At 42.7% G+C, this 21590-nt stretch overlaps 1 long non-coding RNA gene across 2 annotated transcripts in view; it reads right to left on the bottom strand.

Annotated features, from left to right (window-relative positions):
- Nucleotides 1–15495, bottom strand: part of LOC115397865 (uncharacterized) — a 35559-nt gene extending 20064 nt beyond the window's left edge. The window contains exons 1-2 of one of the 2 annotated variants that reach the window (XR_003932536.1): nt 15125–15495; nt 1443–1538 (exon numbers count right to left, since the gene is read on the bottom strand). This is a non-coding gene — a long non-coding RNA (uncharacterized LOC115397865). Of the gene's footprint in view, nt 1–1442; nt 1539–3686; nt 4031–15124 lie in introns of those variants that run through there. The other variant, XR_003932537.1, reaches the window with a different exon arrangement.
- Between the last annotated feature and the right edge of the window lie 6095 nt (nt 15496–21590).

Below are 21590 nucleotides of genomic sequence, written 5' to 3'. Positions count from 1 at the left end.
GTAATTAAGACCAGTAATACCATCGTATACTGAGACCCATGGGTGCTGACATATCACCTCTTCTCTGTCTTTATGTTACATTTTTTTTAAATCACTAAGAAAAAAACTTTTGACTCTAAAAACCTTAATGGTGAGTATTCTCAGCGATGTAACTGTTTAGTTTTCATACATTTACAGGTGATAATCATGCATCGGGTATCAGGCAAGACCGTGTATTTTTGCAAATACTGACCAATGTCAGTCATTTTAGCCCGTTGACGGTTTGTGTACATCTTATATCGCAAGAATTCACACTATTTAAACCTCTCAAGTAATCACAGAGATGTAAGGAAAAGAAGCATCAAAGTTAAAGTGAAAAAAATAAAAAATAAAATAAAGCCGAGGTGAAACTCAGCAGCTGTTGCCAGCTAAAGCCAGCAGTATTTTCTTTTTTATGAGGAAGCGCCCGGCTCATTAAAATGTTTAGCCGCCTTCAATAACATCAAATGTCACATGTAATAATGGCGAGAGGTCTAATTGATGAAGCGAGATGCATTGCATGCAAAGCTCACTCTGTCAGCTGCGCCGGGCAATTACTGCTCTGCACTGCATGGATTTCAGAGGCGGGAGGAGATTTCACAAAATCACACTTCCTGGTTTTGTGTATGTGTGTGTGTGTGTGTATGTGTGTGTTGTTCTGGTGATGAATAGTGAACAGTAACCTCTGTTTCCCCCGTGCTTGTTGTCTTTGGTATGGACCACAGGGCAAAGAATGGGTCATGGGATTTGATATTGCCCACGATCGCATCGCCTGAGCTCCCTTCAAACCGCTGTTATTCTGTTTACTGTGTCCTCTGGACTACTGCTAACATCTATGCCTTCATCCAACACACACGGGCCAACTTTGCTGCAGGCGCACAGACGCACACGGACACAGCCTCACACACCATCAGATGCAGGCACATAGGCCAAAACACTCAATAAAAACCACCTGCCAACACGGAAATTTGGGTGTTTTTAACAAAAAAAAAAAACTTTCCATTTTCTGTATCTGACTCATCCGCATGAAAATCAGACTCTTTATAACCTTTAAACCTTAAAATGTCCAACAATCCAAAGCTCTACTCTCCTAATTATACAAGTCTATTAACTAGAAAAAAAATGTGGTTTAAAAAAAAAACACTCATGTGCTTTTTGCTGAGATGTTATTTCCTTGAAAACCCACAGGTCAGAAAAAAAAATCCCAAAATATAAAAAATCTGGCTTAAGCTGCATTCAGGTTTTGACTTTTCTGTTTCCCTATATTCATGCATACAGCAAGTCAGTGCACCACAACCAAACGTGAATTCAGATGAGGCCAGCACTGCTAACCCACATTTACACACACACACACACACACACACACACACACACACACACACACACACACACACACACACACTTGGTTAGTAACCAAAGCTCACCTCATGGGGGTCCAGAAGAGAGCAAAATCCCAGAGATCTTAAGTTGACCTCTACTTCCTGCTGCCTGCAGTTCTTCACAGTTTTCTTTCTCCATCGCTGCAGCAATGAAACACACACACACACACACACACACACACACACACACACACACACACACAAACAGAGAGTGAATACGTTTGCTAGGTGGAAACATTTACATGTCGAACAGCTCTCGGTGAGAAATTCACAATTACATGTATCAACTAAAAAGGACGGGATGCTGCGTGGTGGGAGCGGAGAACCACGGCAGCATTTGCCAAAGCCGAGTTCACTTCACATTGGCAATAACTCTGTGCAAATGTCTTCTCAACCTTTACACTCTGCCACAAATAGCAAGTCAGAGCCGTTCCCTTTGCAGAACATAAGCAGCTCATTTGAAGGTCATGAGAGGCACTTTTTCATACTTCAAAATATCAATATGAAACTTTGTTTCAAGGTGAAGTCACAAATTTGAAGCTAGCCAAGTTTTTATTTTTAAATATATTCATTTCCATTGATAAAACAAGGTCAACAGTGTAATTAAGACTTGTAGTTGTAGTAAACTTATCCAGAATGCTGCTGCAGTTTGGCAGTGTTGTCTCAGCACAAAGCAGCATCAAGCCATTTGAACCCACGTGCCCTTGACCTTTGACTTATTCTCCAGGGTCAAAGGACAAGTCCATTTAAGGTCAAAGGAAACCATTAAAAACTGCGGCAGCGTATGGTTCGTGTGACTCTTAGCTTTTGACCTCAAACAGCAACATGGCGGCAAACCTTCATGTTCTCTCAATCCATTTTATTTATTTGATTCCTTTGCATTTGTTTCCTTTTGCCCTGTAAATAAATGTGACTGCTGACATTCTCCTCATGTGAAGAAAGGCTGGAGAGAAGTCAGTCAAAAACTGGTCAGATGTCAAAAATAGTGCGGCTGAACAGGAGCGACACAAACACGCTCTTTTGATCTCAGACGAAAATGCTTCATTCAGATGTTTTGTGAAAGAAAAAAAAATCTGGTATTTTTGATACTCATGTAGTACTTGAGTTCATTTGGGAGACCCATACAATATATAGCCCACAGTATATACTTTTCTTATTCTGGCCTGCTTTGCTGCTGTGCTCCCAAGTGGTTGAGAGACTCTTTCACTATGTCAGTATCAAACTGACAGATGCCACATTTTATTAGAGCTCCATATCAAAGCACACACACATACACACACACACACACACACATACAGACAGACACAGAGTGTCAGGATTCTATAAGTCAGTGATTAATAACGCAGCAACACAACGTTCTGATGATTGACTTTTCATTTTATTTCACTTTTATGAATTTTCATTGAATACAAGCTCTAAAAAAATGAAATGAATCAAAAAGAAAATAGAAGACTCCATCACATACACCTCTAAATTCCACTTAAACCTAAGAGCAATTATATGGTCAGCCTGTAAAAACAGTTTGGGTATCTTTATAGAGGGCATGTTCTCTTTCTCCCCGCTGTGATGTTCAACATATTACTGTGCATGTCTTGTGGTTTTGTTGCAAACCAGTGTGTGTGTGTGTGTGTGTGTGTGTGTGTGTGTGTGTGTCTTTCAAGCCCTACGGCAGAGTTTAGGGTAACTATACAGCACCCCTACCCACCCACCCCCATCTCTCTACCTTCACCCCCGTTCCCTTTGCGGCTTGTGTGGCTTGTCTCATCCCATCTCCCTCCTGCTCCTCTATCTCCCTTCTCCGCTCTGCCCCCCCACCCCCCCACCCCCCTCCTCAACCATCACCACCACCACGCTTCCAGCCTACATGTGTGTAAGGTGGGTAGGGGGATGGGAGGCCTACGCTGGCAGCAAACGGTGCCAAGATTCAACCCCTGCTTTCTCTAAAGCAGTCCTGAAATGATGCACAGAATGCTAAATGTAATGCAAATTGCACACGTATGCATATCAAACACAATCACACACACATACACACACACACACACACACACACACACACACACACACACACGTAGACACTCATGCAGGCAATATAAGATAATGTAAAGAGGAATATAAATAAGCCATACAAGGATTATTGCACGCGGAAAAGTAAAGATTATGTTTAAGTGAGCTGCACTGATCTGAAACGGAGTGCAATTTAAAATTGGAAAAATTACATGCATCTTGACTTAAGCGATGCAGTCCTGTGCTTTTCCTCAAATCGGGTGACTCCTCACCAATTGCACCTACCTATATGACAAAGGAAAGTAGTCACAGAACAAAAGCATTTCCTTTTTTGAGAGGTGTGTCTTCTCTCCACCCCGGTGGCTTACAGAGTTTCATTATCCAAAGTCGAGGTCTGCTTTGCCACCCAGCTCCCCCATGCTGCCTGTCTCATTTCCTCTCAGTAACAATCCATTAGCCAACGCCAGGCTCAAACTCACAGCCGTTTAATTATTCTCCCTTCATTGGCAGCACGCCGGGGCGTACCACTCATCAGAGGAAACAGGGAGGAAGGAAAGGCGAACAGCTGATATTGTGTGTATATATGCATATAAAGACGGGACAACAGGCTGACGACGCAAGGACACACACACACATTCAGCTGGTTCAAACTCCGCATGCATGATCCCACGCAGGAAAGACAGCGACTGAACGAACACACACTCGGCAGCAAAACAACAAATGACGAACACAAAACAAAAGTTACAATGTAGGATAAAATATTGTTCTAAACTCTGTGTGTATATTTGCCCGTGTGTGTGTGTGTGTGTGTGTGTGTGTGTGTGTGTGTGTGTGTGTGTGTGTGTGTGAGATGCCTGAAAAACTGGGATTGATGTGTGGCATAATTCATCTTGAATAATTTCCTGCACACTCTTTTCCATACTCAGGAGCACTTCACGATGAAAGGGAATGCTAATGCTGTGTCTGTATCTCACCGAACAATGTGTGTTTGTGTGCTGTAAGTGTGCGCGTGTGCGTGGCAGTGTGTGTACGTGCCACCTCGCAAAGCACATTTATGATAATTAACAGACAGGAGAGGTCAGCCGCAGTGTTTGTGTGTGTATGTGTGTGTGTGTGTGGCTGAGTGTGTGTTGATTTACATAAACCAGTAATACCGTCACCAACTTCCTTTCTCTGCTTGGTGGATTTTGCGTTGTTGATTTTGATATAAAAGCTTTAAGAAAGATATATGTTTTCTCTCAGTATTATCCAAAAGATGGAATTCATTCTCTTTTTTTTTTTCTGGACGGTTTAGTTGAGTGCACTGATACATTTATGATACTTACAGTATGTAACTTTTAGATTATGTCCTGCATATGTGGCAAAAAAAAACCCAATAACAGCAAATAAAGAAAATCATTACAATAAAAACTAAACTACTCAGCAGTTCAACCATGAAATACTTTGTGTTCCAACATGACAATTTTCTCAATGAAGGCCTGAAAATTGTCTCTTGGGATGGTTAAAGCGCAGAAATGATTCCAGATTTAAGTTTACAATAAATCTGCAATTAACACTGTACTTGTGAAAGCCACGGGGCGAAGTCTTAGCGCCCGTGCGCAACGAGCGGCGGGCGATACAAAGCTAAGCATAGGCCGATCTCATAAGTGACAGTAATCGAGGGAATTAATACATGCAAATGAAATGCTCAGCGTGCATAGCTGCCAACGACGGTAATTGAATAATTGACTTCCAGATCTCTCTCCTGTCTACGTACTGCGCTGAAATTCGTATGCGTTAATGTGCATGCGTGTGCGTGTCTATGCCAGCGGACATTTTAGGTCTACCCTCCCCACACTCTCACTACTGCCAAACGCCTTAAGATGGTGGCACCTTGAGGCAGAGAGAGACACTCATACAGAAAAGCCAATCTCCTCCTCCCTTTCCCCCTTCTTCCACCTCAGGTCCTCACGACAACACAGGACAGGCCCCCCGTTACTAACCCTTAGCCCCCCTAATAAATATTTAATTCATCCTTCTCTAATAAGGATATTAGGCGAGTACACCCCAGCCCTGGCGTATATGCATGAGTCCTTTCTCATCAAATTTACATAAAAGGGCCAGATGCTAATGCGAGCAGAGCAGCTACTGCTCGCTATTCTATATGCACTCGTCCCGGCTCCCCAGTCCAAGTGCCCATATGATTTAATTGCCGAACAGCATATATTTTTCAAACGATTCGCCATATTCAAATTGTACCCGGGCCTCAGCACCGCGCGCTTTTCAATGAACGGGGAAAAAAAATGGGCGTAGTTTAATTGTAGTGCAGGGACGTCGACGGTGTTTATGCTTATTTAGTGTTCTCTGAAGCCCCTCCTCGACTACGGGCTGCTACGTTATACAGATTGGTTAATGCATAGTGTGAAAGAAAGAAAGAAAGAAAGAAAGAAAAAGAAAAAACGCTTGACGTTGAGAATACAGGGGCACTGCCATTTACAGAGTCAGAGCTTGTACAAACAATCATTTCCATTCCGCGATAAAAGCCAATTAAGTTTTGGAAACTGTTGGTGTTAACAAGTGTGTTAATGAGAATCAACAATTAGCATTATGGCGGCGTTATTGACAGATCATGGGTGAATACACACATTGTGATTTAAATAAAACAACAACATCAAACCACTTAAATGCAGAGTATAGAATACGGCATGAAGGGACGGAGGCCGGTGTTTGTAATTAATAAAGAATGAATAATGCAGTGACACAAAATGTATTATTTACACCCTTTCATCTTTCGAGGAAGCATTTCAAATGCAAGTATACTAATGCATTTATAGTGCATAGCATTTGCATAATCAAAATCCAACAGAGCACAGATATCCTGGCAGACAGGCTGACAGCCAGCTTTAGACTTGTAGAGCAAAAATAGCAATTGTGCACACACTGCTGCTGCCACTGCATTTATACGTAATCATGTAGTCACGAGGCTGCAGGTATGCTGCAGGTATATCTACATTTTTGGAGCTCTATACACACTGCTAATAGAAAAACAATGTTTTTTTTTTTCTATTGCATGTTGCAGTAGAAAGATTAACTGATAAAAGATAACCAATGCATTACAGATATCAATATTCAAATAAGAAATGTATGAAATATAGATTTCTAAATCGAAGCAACAAAAGCTCTCTCATTTAAATTGCCCTCCTTTATGATCTCATTGTGTTCCTACATTTTCTTGTGAAATCCTGCCATACATGAGCATAGTGATGGTTAGAACACAGATTGGGTAACACTGAAGTAATAGCAATGTCTATTTGAGAGCAAACTTTTATTTACTGTCCTGATGTATTTATATATCTGCTGTCAGTTTGTGGGTGAAATAATTTGTAACAATTCAAAGGAGACCAAAATGTATCTTCTGGAAATAATAACAGTCATTTTGGAGGATCTATCTTGAAAGGATTAATTCTCCAGAATTCATATCAGCTCTTTTTTTTTTTTTTTTTGTGCCACCAGATCTCAATAATCTCATAATTCCAGACAACAGGAAATCAATTTAACGCCGACGACATTAACTGCCACTTACGAGAATTACAAGCATGATCCATTCGCGCTACGTATAGGGACGGGAACGCTGACGGTCCACATAAAATAAGGTGCCTGACTAATGTGTTGGCCATGCATATCCATCCCCACAGCTAGCTGAAGGGGAGGGCCATACAGTGTAGTGGAGCACAGCATGCCCGCTGCTCCCCACAAGACGCTCAAGTGGCCATGCATGATGTCATTAAAAAGGGCCGAGCCATGACATTCCTGAGTGGATTATTGGCAAGTTATGGCTGGCTGGTCTGTTATGGAAGGAGGTCGATCAGATCCCCGTTAATAAGCAACGACACCATGACTAAAGGTATTGATGCCTTTTATGTGTGTGTGTGTGTGTGTGTGTGTGTGTGTGTGTGTGTGTGTGTGTGTGTGTGTGTGTGTGTGTGTGTGTTGGTATGTGCACCAAACACCAGTGTGCAATTTCAGACAAATGTCGTGTCTCATATTAACACCAGAGCTGCATGCTATTTCAGTTTCATGTAGAATTTGATCCACATTATGAGCTTTTTTTTTTTTAAAATAAAGATACTGATCTATCAACCAGAACATGTTTCTACACAACATGCATGGATGCTGAGCCGGTGATGATGATGCTGGCTGATCCCTCACTTTCTTGCCTATAGCCTCCTATATGCACATCAGCGCACAGAGACACACACACAGAGGGAAACCAGGAACCTGTCCTGCTCTGGCGGGGACCGACGCTGCCATGCGCAAGGTGATCTCACCTACCGTTGCCGTGGCGACACCAACCAGAGGGAAAAGCCTCGGTGCGTGTGCGCATGCGCTGGTGTGTGTTTGTGCTTGTGATTGTGACAGAAGCTGGAGCTGCAGGAAGGGAAGGAGGAGTAAGAGAAGGAGGGCCTGCCGGAATTCACATTGTGGATGGATTGTTTAAGGTTTATGCCTCATTCACTTACTAGCCTTTTATCAAGGGAAATGCTCAACTGGCCCATTCAATTATCCAGGCAATAAATCCAACATGGCTGTGTTGTTAAAATAGCGAGCCCAGTGCTTTATTAGAGGAAGAATGAGAATAAGGGGAAGAGAAAGGATGCATTGCATGCCAGTTCATTTTTTTTTTCTAAGCCACATGGTAAGACAAAGATAAACTGGAAAACAAGCAGGGCTCCATGCATACATGGTCAGACCCTAACAAGCACACATGTAACCACCACCATGACTGGCACTACACCATTTTTTTTTCCCAGGGAACAGACAAAATATGCTCCCCAACTACCAGCTGGTATTGTTGAATTCTATTAGTGATGAAGAGCTAACTCAGACTATAGGGGTCATCTGCTCATCAATGGGTGGTGCTGGCCTAGGCTTGCTCTACAGCCATGAATGCACTGAATTCATTACCCCTGGTGCACAGATGGTGTCTGGCTGCCTGTCTCAAGTTCAAGTTCATGTCCAGGAGACACACACTAACACACAAAAAAGAGTGAGACATGACCCAAGCCAGACAGACAGACGTTGTTGACTGAGACACAGCTATTGTCCCCTTTCATCAACATGATTGTATTTGCCTCACTAGCTTATCAAGCAGGCTGGCGCACAGAATGCACAAGGATATACACACACACATGCCACGACGGACATAAATATGCACAAGGAGTCTTTTGCCCCATTACAAACCTTGGTAGAATGAAAGTAACCCTACCCTGTCAGCAGGGACATCAGCACCACTATTGCTTTCTAATACTGCAAATGCTACTTCATGCAGGCTGTGAGTGCGATCGCTTTCTCAGCTGTGAAGGAAGCCACTAACCACTTTGTTATTGCAAACCAATATGGCAGTAGGCCACAATGAATTACCCCCCTCAAAAAAAAAAAAAAAAATAAATGAAAAAATAGCCATGCAACACATGCATAAGTAAACGGCACTGGCGTGATGGTTATTTTCACACTCTTTGTCTGGCACAGACATTACCCTCGGCCGATGCATATTATGAACCTACTCCAGCACCTGCCATCCACAGCACACGGGGACGCAGAAATCACATAAAGAATCCCAGACACGCTCGCATAAAATATGCTTATTGCTCATCCAATGAATATGAAAACGCCGTCGTCGATCGTCGTCATGGTTTTGTTACTCAACAAATCACGTGACAACAATGGCTGCAGTACACAGTAAGACGAAGGCACAGCACATTATATATATATTCAGCGTCATCTATAGACTTATGAGCTAAGAGGAGAAATGGACTTTCACATTATAGGATGAATTAGAAATTTAGATGGAAGCCAAGTCACCATCTAGGACAGAGAACGAAGGGGACTATTTTAAGATTTCTGTCAGCAAGCATTTGTTTCCTCTAAAACAGCCGTCCTCAAAAGATGCAAGCATCAAAAACTACAATGTCAATCATACTGCATCTGCAACCCATGAAGCCCAAGACATTTGAGAAAAAAGCGAGATCCATGCAAGTGTGGTTTGCAGCAGCTGGGGGTGGGTGGTGCTTCCACTGCAAATTCTATTGATTTGCCATATAGGATGACTTTTTTATTTGCCACCATGATAGTTTAAAGGATGGCTTACTCTGCTAAATTTAAGTAACACACACACACACACACACACACACACACACACACACACACACACCAGTTTAGCAAAGTGTGTTATCTTATATTTTAACTAACTAATCAATTGAATTTCTAAAGGAAATATAGTCACACTAATATAATTACCTCTAAAAGCATTTCAAGACAATTTCTTGCTTGAGTGAGAGAATAACAACAAGCATCTGTTCTGAACAGAAGTGAGAAAACTCATATAATGACAATAATATCAAAAAATATTTGCTTATGCTGTAAGAGAGCCTCACTGCTTGTATAAAAACTGGTTAATGGGATGGAAGCTTGGTTACAGACCCAGTTTTCTTTTTTTTTTTTCTCCTACTTGGGGTTGACATTTAGAGTGCCCCCTAGACTTAAAAACACTGTTCTCTTTCATGAGGCTAGACGACTATTTCAATCGACTTATCCGAGGACAATAAGACTTGTTTTATTCACCACTGCTCGGCCCAAATTGTGTTCTCAAATTTCTTTCGGGCAAACGACCTGGCATTGTATGCCGTCTTTGACAGGGGTCGGGAACAAGAGACACTAGTTTTGTCTGACGGTGTGAGAAAGTCTGCAAGAGACCTTTTCAGCAGAGGCGGTGTGCTGAATTCAGCCTCTGTGGCTCTGTTAAACACTGCACGGGAATAATCCACTGTTGCAAAATGGCAGATTTCTGCACACATATGCTGAACTTCAGCTATGACTTCATCAAAACCCGTAAAATTCCAAAGACATGCAGAAAAAAAAAAAAAAAAAACATTATCATAAATCGCTGCATTTCACACGTGGGCAGCAATCAAGCAATCACATATATTTCGCCAGCATGAGTTAAAAATGAAAATAGTGCAAAAGTAAAATATTGTTATTTCAGTATTTTTTTCGTATCTTAGAATATCCAAATGTCATTTAAAAGATTAAACGTGTCAACTGACGAGGTTCCATAACTGTGTCACCCCACAGTTTTATCTATGCCATTTTAGAAATAGATTTTTTTTTCCCCTTCAAAAACTAAAATCAGACTTTCGTTCACGGTCAAGTTCAAATGCAAACAATGAGCTGAGTTGTCTCCTATTCAACATATTTACGCTGTGAAGCATTCTCAGGACCGCGCGCTCGAGTGGGGCCATGCGGGATTAGAGAGTAGCTGCACGTCCCTTTCACATGCATAAACCCGCATAGTTTTAAAGATAATGACCCGGAGTCCTCATTATCAACATACAATTGACGAGACACGGACGCATTCAGGACCGTTACTACTCCAAGTTTAGGAGCGCCGCGTCGGCTGGGGCTGGGAAACGTCGCCTCTTTCTTTGGGGATGCAGATGAGTCTGGTGCACTTGACGTCTTTTCATGACCCCTGTCGTCCCCCTCTCCCTCCGCCCCCGCCAGCCCCCACCCAGCCCCTCCAGGCCCTCACGGCGCTGTCTGTCATATTGGGCCTGGGCATGGCATTGCCACTTGCCCCACCGAGCGTGGGAATGGGATCGTCCAGTCGTTCACATCTCCTGCACTGCGGTTAACGGAATCAATTAAGCAGGGCCGACCCCCCCGATCCCCCCTCATCCCCCCCCAAGCATCTCCCCAATCCCCACTCTCCCTCCCTCCTCTCCTCTCCTCCCTGTTCTGTCACCTCCCTCCTTTCCCTAACCCTATTCCCACACCTCTCTCTCTCTCTCTCTCTCTCTCGCTCTCTCTCTCTCTCTCTCTCTCTCTCTCTCTCTCTCTCTCTCTCTCTCCATGTTTTGTCACTTCACTATACGTCCTAATTATTACTGTTTAGGATGCCAGCGCCGTTTCCTGGCCGGACCCGATCATGCCGAAATAAGAAGCATGAAGGCGGTACACGTGGAGCTGCACCAGAAGACCCAAAATGTCACCGTTTTGACGCACGCGATCAACCTATACAGGAGCGACCCATTCAGAGAGAGATAGAAATTAAAAGCATGCGTAATGCCGGAGACTCAAATAGGCTGTTAATATTAACATGCTATATGTGGCCTGAAGGGAGTGTGTGTGTGTGTGTGTGTGTGTGTGTGTGTGTGTGTGTGTGTGTGTGTGTGTGTGTGTGTGTGCGTGCGTGCGCGCGCTTAAGAGTAGATGAGCCAGCACGTGTGTACAATACTTCATCCTACTTAACAGTTACTAATTGAACTGAAAAGAATAAAAACAATTTTAAAAAAGTATACAAACAAAAAAGTCCTTACAAAAAGAAAACATGCTTAGAAAGTTGTGTGAATAAAAACATGATAACATAAATGAAAAGAAATTTGTAGTCATTAAAGTGTGCATCAGCTCTGATCTCAGGTCCTTGGGAGAACTAAGTTGGGACATGTCGTCCAAAAGTCCTCGACGAGTCTGGAAGTAGTTTTTACTTTCGGTTATCTAGCTTTATGACGAGCAGAACACTCATACAGCTAGATAACCAAAGATAACAACCCACTTCCCAATCTTCAGTAATAATCCACATGTACATTTCATCTTCTGGGTTCTCCAAGTTTCCACGTGTCAGCACTCAAACAAACTAAGAAAAAAAAAGTAATTATGGTCCTTTTTAGGTAACATTGTGCATCATATCCCTTATATTCCCTTCTTGCCATGGAGGGCCACTACGGTGCAGCCCGAACTGTTAAACACCCGGTGTAAAAGACGACAGTTCTTCTGAAAAATGATATATATTCCCAGTGTTAATGTCATATTCACTTGACATTAACCAGTATTACTGAGTTGGTGCAGGCCTTGGAAATCGCGGTAAGGTGCAGTCATCCTTGCACAGGGGCCCTAATTTGCAATGCAAATAGCTTCAATCCCACAAAAGGCTCTTTCGCCTCTATTAAGTCGTTGTGGCAGGAGCAATAGATATCCTGTGAGGCCGGCGGAGAAGAAACACGGCGGAGAAGGGGGAAATCCGGTTTCCTGTGGAAAGTGCAATAACGGCGCAGGGAATTACGACGCAAATGTTTCGGATTATGAAGACAAGCAGTTTGTTTTCGGCCAGCAGTGTCAAGTTGTCCGTTCGCATCCAGCGTGCACTTAAGGAGCGATAAAAAAAAAAAGAAAAAAGAAAAGCGATGAGTCTGAGCCAAAGGGTCCGTTCTGCAGCCTGCATGGTCGATCAGTCTGAAAAGAGTGGGGGAATAAGGGCCATCCCCAAAGGATAGGGGGGCTGGGGGTGGCCAAAATATGGACCAACCCCGGTGAGGTCAAAGGCCTCGGACCACGACAATGTAACCGCGGTGATGTCATGAAAAAAAAAATCGCAAATGCATCCTCCTATCAATGCACAATCTTCATCCATTACACAGCGCGCGCTGGAAGCAGTCCGCCTTGCAGCGAGCGAGCGGTCCGCGCGCCTTCTCTCTCAGAGGGACGCGAGCGGATGGCAGGGAGACCACGGACCCGCAGCTACACAGAATCTGAGCGATTCAGCTCTTTTGGTGGCGGATGCGAGCAGAAATAGCACATGTGAAGCAATAAAAACGCACAACTGAGGAGAGCGTCCTGGAGCTGCCCATCGTCCTCCGTCTATTTCTTTTCTCTTTCTAATCGCGATGACATGGTGGCATCCGTTTTGCTTATTGCTCACATGAGACACAACTACAGGGGTTAAATCGCTCTCACGCAGTCGATTTTGCCTTGAAAATCCTTAACAGCGTCTTGTGTATTTTATTTTTTTTTGCCATCGTCGCATCCGATGGGTCGAGCACAGTCAGGTCGGCTGGCGATGTCGCCTCACGCCAGATTCAGAGAGAGAGAGAGAGAGAGAAAAAAGAGAAAAGCCCCAGCGCTTCACCGTGCGGACGTGAAAGCCGCTCACTTTCCCACAGAAAAAATGTAAGTAGTTAACCGATAGCTCAGCAGAAATGGGTCAAAATATAGGTTGTTTGTAACTGAGTCAACAGTAACAAGCAGTGGAGCATGTGATGGATCATGCGCAGGAGCGCGCAGCTGCAGGTTAGCGAGTGCCTTTAAGGTGCCTTGTGCACAACTTTGATTCTGCTCGGACCATAAAACACCCCACATTCAGAGGGAAAAGTTAGCCCCGGGGAGAGGTTGACTCTCTTCGTGGGCGTATGGCAGGAAAAGTAACAAAGTGATAATCAGATGTTGACAAATTAACATAGTATCATATGTCAGTGGCATCAGCCTTTTTTTTTTTTTTTTTTTTTTGCCTCAGGTGCGCCATTCACTTGTTATTATGGTTTGAGACCTGCTTCTCAAGTTTACTCTCGTTTCGTGGGTGGGAGGGGCAAAGCAGAGGTGTTTTAATGAGCAAATATGTGTCCCAAGGCCTGTGCATTTGAAGAGAGATTACTGTGCACAGCGCTTTGGTCCTTAAATGATTGCATTCAGAAGAAGTGCAATCATATTTCCATCTTTGCGTTCTTAATACTCAGTATCTACAACCAAAGGCACGCGCTCCCGGCCTGAATTCACCCAAAAGGCATCACTATACTGTGTAGAAAACAGGTATATTCTTAATTTTCACACACGTTCTTGATCCCTTTATTCACTGCAGTGCATTGTCGGTGATCTGACGGCCACAGTCACCCTGCTCCCTTCTGCGTAAAGCTGGCGAATGACAAACTGCAAGGCCAACATCTTATCATTAAGATCAGCTTCGTACAGCACACCTGATTAGGGCAAAGGAGGCTTCAGAATAGGCCTCCCACACAGAGGCCGGGCTTTAATTACAGTTCACCAATTTTAAGCGCACAACCTGCTGAGCCTTTTGAAATTACAATAACCTGCATCTCCGTGGAAGTTAATGGCACAGTGCCGAGAAGCCAAGAATATCATAAGCTCGCAATTTTCTTCATATTATGTGTCAAATCGTTCGTACCGGCGATGGATTCGTGCGTAAAAAAAACACATGTATGAAATACGATGCCAGGTCAGCTTTGTATCGTCCAGATTCAGGCTGAAGATTTTCGCTGACATTATTCTGTCCTTGTGAAGTGAAACTTCATTTCAACCCGCTGGCAGGAAAATGATCTCGGTAAATTGTTTATTTCATTGTTCCAAATCTGTCTTTTTATTTGCTTTGAAATTGTCTCACACACATCGCTTCTGACATCACACACTTTATCTAAATCACACAAAGTAAAACCAGAGGCACTGTCTTCACCTGTTCTTTATTATTTCTTATACTGTCCAAAAAATGAATATTATTGTAATTTCAGGCCTGTTATAGGAAATATAAAAGTGAGAGAACAAAAGCAGCATCCTTGCTTCTAAAATTCATTCGGAAATAAAAAAAAACACCTCCAAAGAACACCTATTAACACACGACTGAGTGTGGTAAGAGGGGACAGACAATTTATAAAAATGTGAGAGTCATCTTGGTTTCAAAATGTATCATCGACTCTCAAGTTGTTTCGAAAAGTGCCGAAATGATCTCAGCAATGCGACCGAATCCTGCGTGACAAAGAGTCACAAACTTAGCTTTTCACTTCTCCCTCAATAGCCATTTCAAAACAAATCCTCACAAAACACCGAAATACTCCTTATCCGCGCACTTTTCAACTTTTACGCACAAGCAAATCCTTCAAAGCGGCCACAAAAGTTGCACTTACTTCCCAAAGGAGAGTCAAATCTCTGCAAACGGCCAGAAAGCGTCCCAAACAGGAGGAGAAGGGGCTCCGCGCGCAGGTGATGTGGTATATGTCCCCCTCAGATATCCCAGCCGGATCATTTTGGCAGGGGGGACTTTAAAATTGCCGCTAACACTCTGGAGCACGCATGAGACGCGCCACAGCCGCTCTGTGCAGAGCGCGAGCACATCCCGAGCACATGACAGAAGAAGAGAAGGAGAAAGAGGAAGAGGGAGGGATGGGGAGAGGGAGAGAGACAACTTTCCCATAACGTCTACAAGCACCAAATAGAAAAGTGCATGCACAGTTGAGCTCTCAGAGTGAGCAAGTTTTTCTTTTTTTTCCTCCCTGTTGATGGTGGGGTCGGATGAGGAAGGAGGTGGGGGTGATGATGATGATGAGGAGGGATGGTGTTTCGGGTGGGGTGGGGTGGGGGTGTAAAGTCCATCCTTCTGTGTGAGGAGAGTACGTGCTCTGAAATTCAAACAAGTTCCCTCGGTTCTTTTGTTGCACGCACGAACTGAGGCAGCATTGTTCGCGATTCGGCGTGGACCTCTCCCCTCCTCTCCCCTGGCCAGGTTGCGAAGTGAGCCTCGCAGTTGGGCGGTAATGAATTTGCTGCAGGCGCCTCGCTAACGCGCTTTGACAAACGGAACGCATTTACCGGTTCCCAGACAGAAGGGGAAATGATTTGCTACATGCAATTCCCAAACTAAGTCTCGAATGAGGTCAATAATGAAAAGCGAGCAACACACACTTTAAACTTCGCTCCAAAAACGCTTTGATTGGATCTGTGTGTACAGTGTTAGGCCTCCTCTGGACTCACACGCTCACCTTCCTCCCAGAAGCCTCATAAAAAGTAATCTCATAACACACACACACTCACACACACATACATACACAGAGAAAGATGATAAAAATGTCTTCTACAAAAAAAAAAGTTAGAATGAGGTGACCTACTTGTCAGTATCCTACAAGTAGCCCGTGTCTTCAGATAATTCTCATGGTGATTACACTCTTTTTTGTTTTTCTGAATATATTACCACGTTCCCATTCTGCAGTAAAACTAGGCTTCATTCTTCCAGAACATCCATTCTCTCTCTCTAGCTTTGCAAACAGGGTTTCTGCTGCATTATTTCCACTGGTCAGACTTTCCAGATAACCTTCTTTTCATTCTTTTATATCTAAATCCATATTTTTTTAAAAAAAAAAAATCACCACGTGACTGAAAAGACTGTAAATGCAAAGAGCGCACCAGGCGTCCTCTCTCATTTGAGCCCCCCCAGTCGTCCCCCTACCCCACCCCTCGCCTAATTGCAGGCGTATCCATTAGATTCAACCGGATTCACGTTTTAGTTTAACAGCTAGGGCACGTTCAATGACGTAGACAAGCATATCAGCTACGTGCAGCCATATTTAAATACATCAAGGCAATTAGCGCATCCAAATATGCAAATCCCTCTTACTACATAGTCCGCCCGGCCGCAGTCGGAGTAATTTCCCCCCAGCCTGTTCTTGGGTGTTTGATTGCCGCTTTTGAAAGCCAACATAACGTTGTTTGTTTTTTTTTTTTGTTGTTTTTTCTTCCGAGAAGCCTCCTTAATGTGAGCGGGACAGAAGGGAAGACATGGAGAGAAGGGGAACCGCGGCTCCGGCGTGGAAAACCGCCCATGCGTAATGAGACGACCTGCTCCTCCATTCTCAATCCTCCAACGCCGTTGGCTCTGGTGTGCGTATTATTTTTAATATTGATGCATATTCAGTGGATGTATTTGCATTCCATACTTAGTCCTTACTGCTTGCTTCGACCGGATTTTGCTATTTTTTGCGTATAGACACGTGCAAAGCTCCGCCTGTAGCGGCGCGTATTTTCTTAAAATGTAATCTTCGTATTCATATTAGAGGCTAATGCTCAATAGAATGATCCGACACGAGTTTAGAGTGCCGACAATTAGGAAAATCTTTAATATAAGTGATGTAAATCGTCGATTTATTTGTATGCTTATATGCAGCATGCATGAACAAAGAACTGTCAGGTGGACAAACAATGGGGAGGATTGGGAGGAAACACCGCGGGGGTGACGCTTCAGGGTCGGTGCGTCTGGCTCAGAACGGCAGGATGAGGTCTGCGAAAAACTAAGAACCAAAAAAATAAAAAAAAAAGTCTCCTGCCCAGTTTGTGAGAAATCCAGTGACGCAGCGCTGACATTTAGGCTGCGATCGCTCAGGACGTCTCCTCTGTGTCCGTGCACGCGCACCGAGACGCAAAGAGGGGCGCGCGGATGCAACGATGGCTGTGTTCTTTTAGAAAAATCCTCCTTTAAAGATCGCACGATATTCAAGAGGAAAACCCGTGAAAATGTCCTTCAGAGGATGTAAACTTCCACATCTGTGAATGCGTCTATGTTGCTTCCTGGTGATGATTAAAGAAAAACCCTGTTTGAAATCAGAAACTTACCCCCGACTCAACTAAATCCAGCGATGCCAACTGCTGCTGGAGCTCCGCGCGACTTTTCCATCAAGTTGGCGGGACGTTTTCTCCGAGGGCAAACTTTCCTCGCGCGGTCCGTCCGGGGAAGTCCCCTCCTCATTGAACCCTGCTCTCAAACTGCTCGTGGCTCAACACCAGTGGTCAGACTGGCTCACTAAAGATATTCAGAGCCACAGGAGCCCGTTACCCCACCTATACCGAGCTCCTCTCCAGGAAAAAAAAAAGAAAAAGAAAAGAAAAAAACGCCTGCTGATCACTTCTAAAATATCAGATTATCACCAGAAACTCAACGATTAGGCCTCCTTATCATGAAAATGGAAAAAAAATCAAGCTTATAAACCTGTATCTAAAAGTCTTTTTTTATTGGACGAGATCAGGTTGATGTGAGGAGGGTTTTCGAAAGAAGGATTTTAGTGATTATAACACTGCTGAGTGACAGTCTTCTGCTGTCGAGCAGTCAGGGTTGTGTAATTCGTTAATCAGGCTTGATGAGAGGTGGAGGTGGAGAGGCTAAACTCTGAGACACTTCTGCTCCTGACTGTTCACTGAGTCCAGATCTTGTCATGAAGAGGAGAGCTGTGTGTTGAACAGTCGTCCTAATTTCAATTATGTTCAAAAGAAACACATCTGTGGAGTCTAGATTCCCTCCTTGTTCCTGCTAATAAAATGGATAATACAGACATCAAAATCGCGAGTTCTGGTGGAAACACAATCCAGTTTATAAATGAAAAAAAAAAAGAGATTAGATCAGACTGACAAATGATGACACATGTCTATTTAACGCATGCTTCCCCCCTGGAACCATGTGGAATATACAGCAATAATTCAACAATGAATCAAGCGATAATTTGGGAATGAACAACACGCACTGCGTCAAACACGCGTAAAGGACAGGATTATGAAGCATTTGCACGTTTATGTTGCAGCTTCTAGTAACGGGGCAGCCACATCTGGCACGTGGAAACAATAGTGTGAAAATTGCTCTAAAGGAACACCTCAAAAGAAATAGAAAATAAATGAATAAAATAAGCACGCACGTTTGTTTTTTTTAATTCTAAACGTATGTAGTGTATAGTACACTTGAACCTAAGTGATGGAAAGCGTTTCACCCTTTTTCTCAGTAATTATTCCCGCCATTTGTCCTTTATTATTATTATTATTATTATTATTATTATTATTATTATTATTATTATTATTATTATTATTATTATTATTATTATTATTATGTCGCTACAGTACAGTAGTTTTTTGCCTTTCTTTTCTTTTTTTTTTCTTTTCTGTCTGGTTTTTTTTTTTTTTTTTTGTAAGTTGTTCCCTGTTAATGCCCGTTTAAAACGCCCAGCTGGGTTTTACTGGTGTTTTATTCTGGACTAACTTTCACCTGGAATCAGTCACGGTGACCAGTGGCTCTCAAACACACCGGGCTGCTTCGGTCCGGTCGCTTTACCTCTCCGGAGGAGGATGATGAGGATGAAGGGCGGAGAGCGCGTCGCCTAAGACGAGTAAATGGCGCCATCTAGTGGTGAAGGCAGAGAATGCAGGCCCTGAGGAAGGCGGCCCGGCTTCCAGCAGCCGGCAGGACGGGAGGAACAGCCTGCGCTCTGCTCCACCACGGTCCGCTTCCCTGAAAACCTGTCGTGACTGAGCAGTTTTTTTTAAGAGATGCAGAGGAGTTACGGCCTCCCGTCAGAAGCTTAAACCGTGAGAGTTTATTTTCACTCAGTGCATGTCTGCAGAAGTGGAGCTGAAAGTGGATGTAAAGTGATTTTTAACGAGCTCTCCTGTTTGCATTAATGTTTCAGGGAGATTACATTTGTTTGTTTGATTTTGCTCCCAGTAAGACTGAATGTTTGGTCATTAATTTTCATTTAGATCTGGACTTTTTAAGGCTCTTTTACGCACACACACGCGCACATTAATTTTTTAAGAAAGGGCGCAGTGAAGCTCTGACGCGTTTTACGTCAGTGTGACATTTAGTGAAAGTGAACAGTTTTAATGGAATGATTATGGAAAATACACATCATAATAACTCTACTTTGGCTTTAAGTTTTTTCTTCTTCACAAGCTGGAATCAGCTGTTCAGCCAGTATAAGAATGGTAAATATAATGTTTTTAAAAAAATAAATAAAGATTTTTAGATCCTGTGGGCTGAAAGTGGCTTTTTAACAGCGCGTGCACTGATCCCAGCTTCACTCTCGCAGTAATACAGCAAATGAAATGTGCATTTACAGTAATGCCGCAGAGCAGCACACAGCAAGTCTCACGGTGTTTTTATTCTTTTCTTTTCACAGAACGAATGACTGAAAAACGCGCTTTTATTCTGCTGGATTTAAAACACAACGCAGTGAATTATAATTGGGCTGTTTTCGATATTTTCACGTTTAGTCCACATAAGCCGCGTAGAAACATTGGTGGGATTTAATCCAGGTTACGTGAAAAACAAACACTATATAAAATGCTTTGAATGTCTTGATAAGATGCTATTTTTTATGTTTTACGCAGAGAAGAAAAAAAGTCCCAATGTTTGAAAAACAAAATCTATTCGCTATATGGCCTTCAATGGAACGAAATCCTTTCTGCAAGCTGCAAATTTCAATTTCGTTTTAAAAATCCCAATAAAACACACACAAAAATTTGAAACAAGTGCATTATTTGCCTTACTCTTACTTATAGGGAACTATTTCCACTAATACGACCCAACACACGTTTTCTTAAAAATCTTTTTAGTGTCATTTGGAATCGGATTTATTATATAAATTTTTTTCGAGGGGACACACGAGTTTTAAAAAGGAGTGATTGGAAACTAATCAATTCACACGTTATATGTGGAAATTCAAGAATCAAACACTCCATTCAGGTTGGATTTTTTCTCCTGTCTCAGGTCTTAAAAAAAAATCACGGATGATTTAAAGAAAAGTGGTGCATCGGGAATTATGTCGTCTTCGTTCGTTCATATAAATACAAACAAACCCGAATGGGGTTTTCAATTTACTTCATCTTCTTATTGTTTCTTCCTTTCTTTTTGCTGTTGCTTATTTGCGACGTCATCGCGTCGCGACAAGCATTTCCGTTCTTTTCTTTTCTTTTTTTAATGCATAAAAAAAAAACATACATACATAACATTTCCCTTTAATTATTTTATGAGTTGAAGACAAATTGAAATAAAGTCGTTTCTTTCTTGTTTTTTTTTTTCCTCTGCTGTATGAAGAAATGAGTCAGTCCTGGGCTGGGCCTGTATCATGTGTTGATCAAGAGATGTGTTTTTTTTCTTTCTTCTCCCCACTCACGTGTCTTTCAGTGTCACTGCATTGTTAATGTTTCCTGCTAAGTTAAGATCTGCAAACCTCTGCAGTGCACATTTCACATACTTCTGCTAATATATCACTGAGAAAGCTGACGCCACTGCAGATTGAACTGAGATAAACCTGAGCTTTGAACGTCAAATAAATGCTGTGAACATGAATATTTATGTTGAAGTGCCAGATTTAATTTGCTGCACGTGTAAATAAAGCAATGTAAAATGTCATGGTCACGATGTCAGTGTCATGCTTCTAGTTTATACTCTGTTGAGGTGAAGTTGCTGTTGGGATCATCATCATCACTCAGAAACAAGTTGAACACAATGAAATCACACCAAGTCACATCGAGATAACTAAGAAAGCCAGTAACTTTACTGAAATCTCTGCAAAATACAAATTGCCTTTCCCTCCAGCAGAGGAGACTTTTATTTCATCCCCGTTCGTTTTCACTACATACAGCTGAATGAAGTCCCTTGAGTTACAGAGATGTCATTTGAATTGAATACCATCTTAGTCTCAAGTGGCGACAAAGGCCAGCTTATGCCGCTGAAAGCCGCTCTTGCGTTTCCCGAAAAACATTAGTTCCAAACTTCCTCCATTTTCAGGTTTATACAAGCTACATTGATACTACAGACTGACTTTAAGTATTTTAACATAT

Source organism: Salarias fasciatus, chromosome 12 (assembly GCF_902148845.1).
Source record: "Salarias fasciatus chromosome 12, fSalaFa1.1, whole genome shotgun sequence".
Taxonomy (NCBI): Eukaryota; Metazoa; Chordata; class Actinopteri; order Blenniiformes; family Blenniidae; genus Salarias; species Salarias fasciatus.
Note: the sequence above shows the minus strand (reverse complement) of the source record. Positions and strands in the feature narration are given on the sequence as shown.